This window comes from Papaver somniferum, chromosome 3 (assembly GCF_003573695.1).
Source record: "Papaver somniferum cultivar HN1 chromosome 3, ASM357369v1, whole genome shotgun sequence".
NCBI lineage: Eukaryota > Viridiplantae > Streptophyta > Magnoliopsida > Ranunculales > Papaveraceae > Papaver > Papaver somniferum.
The window spans coordinates 130,012,038-130,023,689 of NC_039360.1; the positions used below are offsets into that span (position 1 = coordinate 130,012,038).

At 36.5% G+C, this 11,652-nt stretch overlaps 1 long non-coding RNA gene across 1 annotated transcript; it reads right to left on the minus strand.

The window, feature by feature from the left end:
* Positions 1 to 3,408: 3,408 nt before the first annotated feature.
* On the minus strand, positions 3,409 to 5,252 carry LOC113361629. Its single transcript, XR_003365234.1, has 2 exons — positions 5,117 to 5,252; positions 3,409 to 3,713 (listed from the first exon to the last, which is right to left on the minus strand). It is a non-coding gene; the product is annotated as an uncharacterized LOC113361629 (long non-coding RNA).
* Positions 5,253 to 11,652: the final 6,400 nt, after the last annotated feature.

Sequence of the window (11,652 nt, forward strand, 5' to 3'; positions counted from 1 at the left end):
AATACTTCCTCCCGTTCGCGGACTGGGTTCGCCGAATGAGTTCGCGGACTTACACGCAAACGAGTTTTTCGAAATCCCAGCAGAATTTCTCGGGAAGAGAAAGTTCGCCAGTTCGCGGACTTGTACTCATGCAAACTATTTTCCGGTTTCTCTTGATCAACAAAGTTCGCAAACTTTGGTTCAAGGAATAGGACTTATGCATATATGTGTTTCCACAACAATGTTTATATGTGTTTCCACAACAATGCTTATATCCATCATTGGTAATATAGATCTAAACTCTCATTCTAATCATTGAAACATTCTCAGAGGACGTTATTCAGTTGTTATTCACAGACCTTTCTCTTCAGAGCAATTTCCAAAGTAATTGAAACTTTACATGACTTTCGTCACTAGGTGAAGATAAACTTGATCAAAGCGAAACGCTTTACCAACACACTATTTCGAGAAAAAAATAAGTAGAGCATACTCAGCTCGAAATGTCAAGTGTGTATGATCAAGTCTATATAGCATACGAATTTTTGTCTCATAAGAACTAGGAGATAGAATAGATATACTTTTGAGCGATAGATAAGTTCAAGTCTCCACATACCTTTTTGTTGATGAAGTTCCACAGTTCCTTGTGTAGATCTTCGTCGTTGTATGATGAATCGCCATGAAGTCCTTGAGATCAACTACACTTTTCTATCCTAGTCCGAGACTTAGCTATAGTAGACTAGAAATCAAGACTTATAGTTTTGATCACTAACATTGACAAACATACTTGATATAGGAACGCGTGCGAGGTCGACCGATCTATGCTCTAACAATCTCCCCCTTTGTCAATTTTAGTGACAAAACTATTAATATATGTAATACAAAAAAGATAAACTTTAGTGGCTCCTATTCCATAGTCTAATCTTCAACGTTCCTTGAAATCTTCGTCCTTCCAAGTACTCCAATGATCCCAAAGGTTGTAAGTTTAGCACCACCGTTGTTGAAGATCCGTCGCTATAACAATGAGAGAAATCGAGATTCTCGATCATCATTATACAGTGTCATAGTACTATTATGTAATATCAAAGTCCAATTGCATCACGACTTTCACAATAATACTATGGTGATATGTATAACTCCCCCTTAGTCAATACTCCATCTCGATTATAGAAACCACTCCTCCTTACACAATGATCCGAAAACCATATGTGTTTGTAGTGTGAACTACAATACTTCTCCCCTTTTTTGTCAATAGAATTGGCAAAGGTACAAAAACGGGATGATAATGAAATTTCCACAAGAGACATTTCATAGACTAAACGAAAAAAATACATACCAACTTAATTTAGATGCAATCATATAGCTGAAGCTAAATGCATTCATCAAGGAGTTTTAAGATACAAGATAACCCCTTTAAAATTCCACAGCCGCACACCCCGAAAGATATTACCATTAAGCAGAAGTTCAAAAGAACTCTCCCCCATTTGATGTCATTCCCGAAGGAACAACAAAAGCGACCTTAATTTCAAAAGAAGAGAAGGATTTTTAATTGGACACCAAAAACCATGGGAATGATTTTCTATATCCAAAACTCAACCAAATTAATCACAAGTAAACCCATGATTAATTTAATTGGAATACGCAACTAATCAAACCACAAAAGTGATCAATTTAATTGATTGTGCTCAACATAAGTAAACTTACGGAGCTAAGTTTAAGCCAATCATCCGGAGATGACTAACTTAACCTTTCAAATACTCAACATAAGGAAAACCTTATGGAATATAAGACTACATTAACCAATAGAACATGATTAGTATAGCCGTTCATATACTCAACACAAGAACTTGTGGAATATATAAAAACTCAATTAGATTAATTACACGAGAACCTATAATTAATCTAATTGGAATACACAACCAAACTAATCACTGAAGTAATCAATTTAATTGTCAAAGGTTTTGCTCGACAAAAGAAGACTTTCGGAGAAAATAACTAAATAACCAAACAAGATGATTAATTTAGTTCAAGAATGAAAAAGCGGGGGTCTAACAACACCACCCAATATTTCGTTTAGGCAATCTGTATGGACTAACTCCGAAATACTTTGTTAGAGAATCAACTAGACAGTCAGACTTAGTCTAGAATAAAGTATCTCAAGGAGTTAATATCTCTCACTTGTTTTGATTAATACGCAAGCTAAAACAATAACGAGTCTATTTAATCAAACACAAGGAATAACTTGGATGGTACCAAAGACCAATATCCAAGGATCAATCAATATCAATCAACAACCAAAGGTTGGATTTCCAATTGATGATCTTAACGCACAACATGTATTATTCCAATTATATAAAAATATAATGCGGAAAAGAAATAACACAGACACCCGAAATTTTGTTAACGAAGAAATCGCAAATGCAGAAAAACCCCGGGACCTAGTCCAGATTGAATATACATTGTATTAAGCCGCTACAGACACTAACCTACTGCAAACTAACTTCGGACTGGACTATAGTTGAACCCCTATCAATATCCCACTGATACAAGGTACAGTTGTACTCCTACGCCTCTGATCCCAGCAAGATGCTACGTAGTTGATTCCCTTAGCTGATCTTACCCACAACTAAGAGTTGCTACGACCCAAAATCGCAGGATTTGATAATAAACAATCTGTCTCACACAGAAAAGTCTATCAAAGGATAAATCTGTCTCCCACAGATAAACCCTAGATTTTGTTCCGTCTTTAGATATAAAATCAAGGTAACATGAACCAATTGATAATCCAGTCTTATATTCCCAAAGAACAGCCTAATCACCTCTCAGTAATCCTTCCTGACTACACAAACGGATTATCGAGGAATCACAAATAGTGAGACGAAGATGTTTGTGACTTCTTTATCTTGCCTATCAGAAATAATCAAATCTCAAGCCAATCGTTTCGATTGTACTCGTACGATAGAAAATGCAAGATCAGATCACACAACTACGATAAAAGTAGTATCGGTCTGGATTCACAATCCCAATGAAGTCTTTAAGTTGTTAACCTGATTTTAGAAAAGAAAATCAAAGGTTAATGGAGATCGACTCTAACGAGCGCACTGGTAACGGATCAGTAGATTCCCCCTTTGAATGGGTTGGATTTCAACCTATCCAACAGGGTCGAACCCCGATACGTCACTCGAAAACTAAATAAATAAGAAAAATATATAGAGAGATACAAAAGCCAATTAAATTTAAGAACAATATTAAAGTAGGACAACAGAAAACATTATACAGGCTTACTATTCATTTTAGCCTAAACCAAATTATCTTTATTTCAAAGGAGGTGTAACGGCAGTAAGAGTGGTACAACAATATTCACAAATCGTTTTGTAAATGAAGGAAATAAATCAGAAAACTCAAATAAAAAAAACGTCTAGAAGAATAACATACATAAGACCATCAGGACCATAATCATTTCAAAAGCAAGATAGGTAAAAAGGAGTTCTTGCAGACAATAAACTACAAAGTCAGACCCAAATTCAGAAGGTAGTCTATTATACAACAAATTAAGACATCATCACTTCTTTTTATATACACATTGAAATATGACAAAACATGGGTCAAATGACGACAATGTAACCACCCCAGATCACCAGTGATATACACATTCGACAAGCAAAATTACCAACTTTTGCTTAAGCTCCTAGCCGTAAGCTCTTCCTAAGCTTACTGCCTTAAACTCTCTTCAAAGTCTGTGGGGGGAAAACAAAACAAAAACGGGGTGAGCAATGCCCAGTAGGGGTTATAAAAATGTCGTACCAGCTAAAACATGAAAGGAAAATGGACAAGAGCAGCAGCTAAAAATGATGTACAAAATGAAAGCATTTCGCAACTGAAATTCAGAACAAAAATAAGGAATTGTAAATCCAATTAAGTGACTCTACTATTCTTTTGGCCAGCGCCGATGGCATGGTAGTTCTGGATACCAGCCACCGTTACAGCTAACGGTCTTCCGGGTTGCCACTCGTAAGTGGGGGGCCCAGTGGGCCTGACATTCCTAAAGTAGAGCTCTGTAGTTTCCTATTTAGGCTTGTTCATAAAAAGAAAACACTCATAAAACAAGTTGCAGCAAGTATTCAAAAACGAAAGCAACCCGATTAACTGTATTCAATGAATCATTTCCATGAATTATCCTATAAGATTTGCCAAAGAAAATTAACTGTATTCAATGAATCATTTCCATGAATTATCCTATAAGATTTGCCAAAGAAAATACACGAGTGATTGATTAAGACAGATGTATAAAACACAAAACAGGGCTCCAAGGCAAGAAGAGTTTTTAATAATGATGTACACGTTTCCCCAAACACAGATGGTAGCTAGTAAACTGGCAGCACAGGCAAAACATTGGATTGAAATGTTTGAGTTGTAGAGATGGAAAGATTATAAAATTCAGTGAGTTCTCATATAGACCCTTTGAAAATAAAATGGTAAGACAAGAAACCAAATTAAATGCAAACTATTGGTTATGAGTGGAGCTTAAGTATGAAACCCATTTGCTTATTTTAGTAAACAGTTAGGTTAGTTTGAGAAGGAATAGTACAGTTCTCGGTTTAAGATGAAAACAAACGCTTGTATCGGCACAAAATCATTCATAGACGTTTCAAATCATTTACATTTCAATGTACAGAGAATAAATGAACAAAATGTAGGATTCCAAACCAATTTTCTTGTGGTGCAAAAATCAATGAAGAGCATGGATAGTTAAACCAAAATCATAATTAAAACTAGTTAGATTGTAAGTCTCATAAATACCCATTTGGTGAAAATAAGAAGATTCAAAAATTATCATGGAAAGGAATTAAATTACCGTTCCTTCAAATCGATTTGCATAAATCACAAAAGGAAATCCATTGAAGAATTTTATCAAACAAGTATAGGCCATACTGAACACCAATTTTTTTCCTTTAAAAATCACATTAAGGAATCAAGACTCATGTAATAGAAACCAAATCAAGATTTTTAATGTTTCGAATTTACAGCCAAAAACAACATGCATCTGAAGTAAAAAAAAATGGTAGGGATTAAACATAAAAATATACAAACCTCATTAGCAGAATTCAAAAATAGATTTTGAAGAGAAAGGACCCCCTACCTTTAATTAATCCCAGTATGGAATCAAATCCAGTGAGTTGATATGTTTTGAAACCAAAACTCCACCTTCTACGGTCTTGAAAATCAGTAGAACAAGGGGAAGGAGACGGTGGAATAGCAAGTAAAGGAAGAAAGAGAACTCTTTTCCAAAAATTTGTTTTGAGAAGAAAATATAAGGTACAAAAGTCTCCCTAGCCTGCTGCCATGTCCATCACGTGGCGCTCATGCATCAATTCTCAAAACACCTACTAACTAGGCTCATTAATTTCGCTAAGGGATAGCTATCCTGTTAAGAAAACCCATACTTGGTTCATGGCACTCCCACTGCTTCTATAAGTAGCCGATGCCAGCTAGGATCGCACGCGCTCGCTAAAATATTTTCTAGAAAAGAAATGGGTTAAGGTCGGCTTAAAGTCGATGAGAAATTTTAGCGACGTTACAACACTAGTATCACACAGACGTGTGGGGATAAAAATTTTCTCTAGCTAGAAGTCCCCTATATATAGCCTTTCAAATCAGGGTTTTGCCTTAGGTACAAAGCAATCCTTATTCACCGTCAGATGAAAACCTGATTTAGATTCAAGCTAATATTTCTCAACCGTTAGATCGAAAAACAAAGCTTGTCATACACACTTGGTAAACGTTTACTGGGTTTGTGAAACACATGCCCAAACGTGTACGCGTATGTTGGTTTAACATTGTAACTAAAAGGTTAACCATATGAGCATCTCGTATTAACCTGGTTCTTCTTCACCATAACTAGTTCAATATACTTCAAATGAACTAGTTAACACTTGTTCAATTGCTATGAGATCTTATGTAACTACACAAGACACAATTGAAACAAAGATGATTCGATTCGATTGAATCGGCTCATGAACATTATAGCCACGGTTTGCAAAAGCATTCCTTAGTAATTTAATGTATCATGTTCAGAGCACATCTTTAGATCATAACCACTTAAGCTCACAAACAAGTTCGTGGACTTAAGTTCAATTGGTAAATTTTACAAACTCATCAGAAATTCTCGGTCGAGAACTTCCGCCAGTTCGCGGACTGGGTTCGCAGACTGAGTTCGCAGACTTAGCACACAAACGAGTTTTGAAAAAGTCCCAGCAGAAATTTTCGGTGTGAAAACTTCCGTCAGTTCGCGGACTTGAATCTGCAGACTGAGTTCACGGACTTGGCAAGGCCAATTCCACAATCCTGCCGATTTCTCTTGATCAACAAAGTTCGAAAACTTCGGTTCAAGGAATACATGGTTATATAATCTAAACTCTCATTCCAACCATTGAGACATTCTCAGAGGTTGCTATGTAGCCGTTATTCACAGACCGATTCACGTCAGAGCAATTCCCAAAAGTGATCAAAGCGAAATGCTATGTAGCCGTTATTGAGACATTTTCATGACTTTCGTCACTAGGTGAAGATAAACCTGATCAAAGCGAAACGCTTTACCAACACATGATTTTGAGAAAAATATAAGCATTGAATACTCAACTCGAAATATCAAATGTGTATGATCTAGTCTATATAGCATACGACTTTTGTCTCATAAGAAGTAGGAGATAGAATAGATAGACTTTTGAGCGATAGATAAGTTCAAGTCTTCACATATCTTTTTGTTGATGAAGTTCCAAGGTTCCTTGTGTCGATCTTCGTCGTTGTCTTTGAATCGCCATGAAGTCCTTGAGCTCAACTGCACTTTTCCTATCCTAGTCTGAGACTTAGCTAATAGGCTAGAAATCAAGACTTATAGTTTTGATCACTAACATTGACAAACATGCTTGATATAACAACGCATGCGAGGTTGACCGAGCTATGCTCTAACAAAGAATGCTCAACATATAGCATCTCACGGAATAACCAAAAAAGCCAATGTTAATCGACTTAGTTGTATCGTGCTCGACATGAGACACACAATGGATCCTTCACGGTAATACATAACAAAATGGTTCAATGAAGATCAATACCTTGGATAACATACATGGATCTATTCTATTTTCCATCATTATATGGTTAACGACATAATAGACTTTATCCTTGTCTTACTAAAGATTTCATCCTATTTTCCTTCAAATAAATGACTGCATAGGCATAACTTTTGTATTTGTCAAAAGTCCATTCGTCCTTTCATCAATACGAATATTAATTTATGAACGACGTTACTTTTGACAAAATATGGGACCTTCAAGTTCACGGACGCAAACAATACATATCCCATAAAACTGTTGCAACACTTCAAAACAGACTAATACTGCAATAATATCATCCTCCAAATATTTTTAGAATTTGAAACAAATAAACCTAAAAAAATAACATAATAAGATGAAAATAAAAATAGCTATGTGTAATCATCGCTATTCAAAACGCTAGTTATTCTTCCAACTAATCCAAAAAGAAGACTTACTAGGTATCAAAACTCAGTTTTCCTTGATGATTTCATACCTCTGAAATGTTCCATTAAAGTAGGAGTCACTGATATCCTTTACCATATTGACCGTAGAGACACCATGTTCAAAAGTTAGAACGTTGACTTTTCGATCAATAGTGCGAGCATAATGACGAGCCTTTGCGCAGTCAAGGATAACTTTCTTCTAATTCCTGATCAAGATATTCTGAGTACCAAGGATTTTTTCCTGTCCGTCAATGAGCTGGTTTATCTGCAATTGAAGGTTAGCAAGTTCGTTCTTAACTTCAGAACAAACTCTCGAGCAGAATCACACTTGATACCTTCCTCCATGACAGGGTTACCTTCTTCTTTGGGAACGGTTTCCATAGAGCTCCTTTCTGAAGAAAAAAATGAAACACATAAGAGAGTTATATATGTTCGTGAATGCCCTGGCTAGAAACCCTAGAGTTCCTTGAGGAGATGTGGACGTTCGTGGGCCGACCAAAAGACAAATGACCCTAAAGAAAGATATTACACACTGTGCAGCTTACAAAAATCCTTCATCCCAAAAGATCATAGAGACAAAAGAAAAGGAAACTAGAGAAGATCATTAATCAAAAGATATACAAACTAGAGAAAATATAGCACAATACTTGAGCATCTCTCAAATCCTCATCCTTGTATCTCTCAAGTTAGACACAAGGATAGAACATTCTTCTGCTAGGCAGCAGAGGAAGACATAGTCTCACCATAAGTTTTGAGAGAGTATCTGTAATTTCCTCCAGGATATCTTATCACAGCATATTTCTTGTCCTTTCACTGCAGCTTCCATGAAAACAGGTGCGTCTCGCAGTCCTTTTGGGAATCACAAGTGAGAAACCTTTCTGATAACAAAGTCTAGGACCTCTAGAAATAGGTTCTAGGGGATTTTTCGAAATTCTTCTCCACTCACTAGACTTAGATTTACCAGATTTATTCTTATAAGCACATGACATACTTTTATTGGTAGCACGAGAATTTACAAATGTCCTGTAATGATTTCTAGGAGAGAGATCATTTTTATAAGATACCTGGTTTCCTGTGAAAGGGACCTTCACTGCAGTAGTCGTCCGACTATTTATTCCATTGACAGTAGAAAGAAGCAACTTGTGAAGATTAGAAACATGTTTCTTTCTAGCAAAACAATGGATATCATAGTGATTTTGTTTTCCACAGAAGGTACATCTTTGTGGAGAAGAAGCAACAACTGGTAGTTGTTTAAAATTCATAGCCACTGGATAAGATTGTAAGTTATGAAAACTTTTCTTGACACAATCTTCATCCGGAGAAAATTTCATTATGTACAATAACTCATGAGAATTAGTTTGTGCAGAAGAATTTTTCTTTAAAACGGAGTTTTCCTTTTCCAAGGATTTGCACTGTCCATGGGCTATGACAAGTGATGCTTCAAGTTCCTTTTTCTCAACATGAAGATTGTCAATATTAGATGAATGCGTCTTGATCAAACATATTTCTATAATTGATCCTTCTTTAACCAGCTTTTCAAGATCACAAATCTTTTCACGCTGTAGATTGTTTTCTTGAAGAAGTTTCTCAATTTCCTTAGAGAATGACCCTATAATGTTATAGAGAACTTGTTCACGATCAACAGACTTTTCGAATTCATCGATGAGCTGTACATGATCCTTGAGATCAACAAACTCCGTAGAATTTTTTGAAATTCTGGTGAGCTCCATTTCAGATTTAGCCATTATGTCCAATGTCTCATTGGAGGAAGAATGAACGACACAAGATGAGACATTCTTATTACCTCGGGATTCGGAAGAATCAGCTAAGGAGTGATCCTTTGAGGTATTTATGAGACACTTGATAAAGTTGACAGCTTTAGGAGGCATTTTGGTATGCGTATGGGATTCTTTCCACAGACTCAGATTGCCACAAACACGGACTTGTAAGGTCTTAAACGTGTTTGCCTGCTCTGATACCAATTGAAAAAGCGGGGGTCTAACAACACCACCCAATAATTCGATTTGCAATCTATATGGACTAACTCCAAAATACTTTTCTAGAGAATCAACTAGACAGTCAGACTCAATCTAGAGTAAAGTATCTCAAGGAGTTAATATCTCTCACTTGTTTTGATTTACTCAAGCTAAAACAATAGCGAGTCTTTTAATCAAACACAAGGAATCACTTGGACAGTACCAAAGACCAATATTCAAGGATCAATCAATATCAATCAACAACCAAAGGTTGGATTTACAATTGATGATCTTAACGCACAACCTGTATTATTTCAATTATATAAAATATAATGCGAAAAAGAAATAACACAGACATTAGAAGTTTTGTTAACGAGGAAACCGCAAATGCAGGAAAACCCCGGGACCTAGTCCAGATTGAATACACACTTTATTAAGCCGCTACAAACACTAGCCTACTACAAGCTAACTACGGACTGGACTATAGTTGAACCCAAATCAGTCTCCCGCGGATCCAAGGTACAGTTGTACTTCTACGCCTCTGATCCCAGCAGGAGACTGTGTACTTGATTCCCTTAGCTGATCTCACCCACAACTAAGAGTTGCTGCAACCCAAAATCGCAGACTTGATAATAGACAAATCTGTCTCACACAGAAAAGTCTAACAGAGGATAAATCTGTCTCCCACAGAAAAACCCTAGGTTTTGTTCCGTCTTTTGATATGAAATCAAGGTGAACAGAAACCAATTGATAATCTGGTCTTATATTCCCAAAGAACAGCCTAAACGATCAATCTTCTCTCAACGATATTTCTTGACTACACAAGTAGATGTCGAGGAATCACAAACAGTGAGACGAAGATGTTTGTGACTTCTTTTATCTTGCCTATCGGAGAACTCTCACGATCTCAAGCCAATTAATAGATTGTATAGAAGATGCAAGATCAGATCACACAACTACGATAAAAGTAATATCGGTCCGGCTTCACAATCCCAATGAAGTCTTTAAGTCGTTAACCTGTTTTTAGAGAAGAAAACCGAAGGTTAAAGGAGAATCGACTCTAGCGAGCGCACTAGTATCACACAGACGTGTGGGGATTAGTTTTTCCCAATGCTAGATGTCTCCTTTATATATCCTTCAAATCAGGGTTTTGCGTTAGTTACAAAGCAATCCATATTCACCGTTAGATGAAAACCTGATTTAGATTCAAGCTAATATTTTTCAACCGTTAGATGGAAAACTTAGCTTGTCACACACACTTGGGTAAACGTTTATTGGGTTTGTGAAAACCATGCCCAAACGTGTACGTGTATGTTGGTTCAAAATAGTAACCCAAAAGGTTAACCATATGAGCATTTCATATTAACCGTGTTCTTCTTCACCATAACTAGTTCAATTGACTCAAATGAACTAGTTAGAGAGTTGTTCAATTGCTATGAGATCTTATGTAACTACACAAGACACAATTGAAACAAAGATGATTCGATTCGATTAAATCGTCTCATGAACTTATAGCCACGGTTTGCATAAAGCATTCCTTAGGAATTTAAGTTTCATGTTCAGAGCACATCTTTAGATCATAACCACTTAAGTTCACAAACAATTTCGCGGACTTAAGACAACCTGCAGAGTTTTCCAAACTCAACAAAAAATCTCGGCAAGGAGACTTCCTCCAGTTCACAGTCTGGGTTCGCGGACTGAGTTCGCGGACTTACACGCAAACGAGTTTTTCGAAATCCCAGCAGAATTTCTCGGGAAGAGAAAGTTCGCCAGTTCACTGGCTTGTACTCAAGCAAACTATTTTCCGATTTCTCTTGATCAACAAAGTTCGCAAACTTTGGTTCAAGGAATAGGACTTATGCATATATGCGTTTCCACAACAATGCTTATATCCATCATTGGTTATATAGATCTAAACTCTCATTCCAATCATTGAAACATTCTCAGAGGACGTTATTCAGTCGTTATTCACAAACCTTTCTCATCAGAGCAATTTCCAAAGTAATTGAAACTTTACATGACTTTCGTCACTAGGTGAAGATAAACCCGATCAAATCGAAACGATTTACCAACACACTATTTCGAGAAAAAGATAAGTAGAGTATACTCAGCTCGAAATGTCAAGTGTGTATGATCCAGTCCATATAGCATACGACTTTTTGT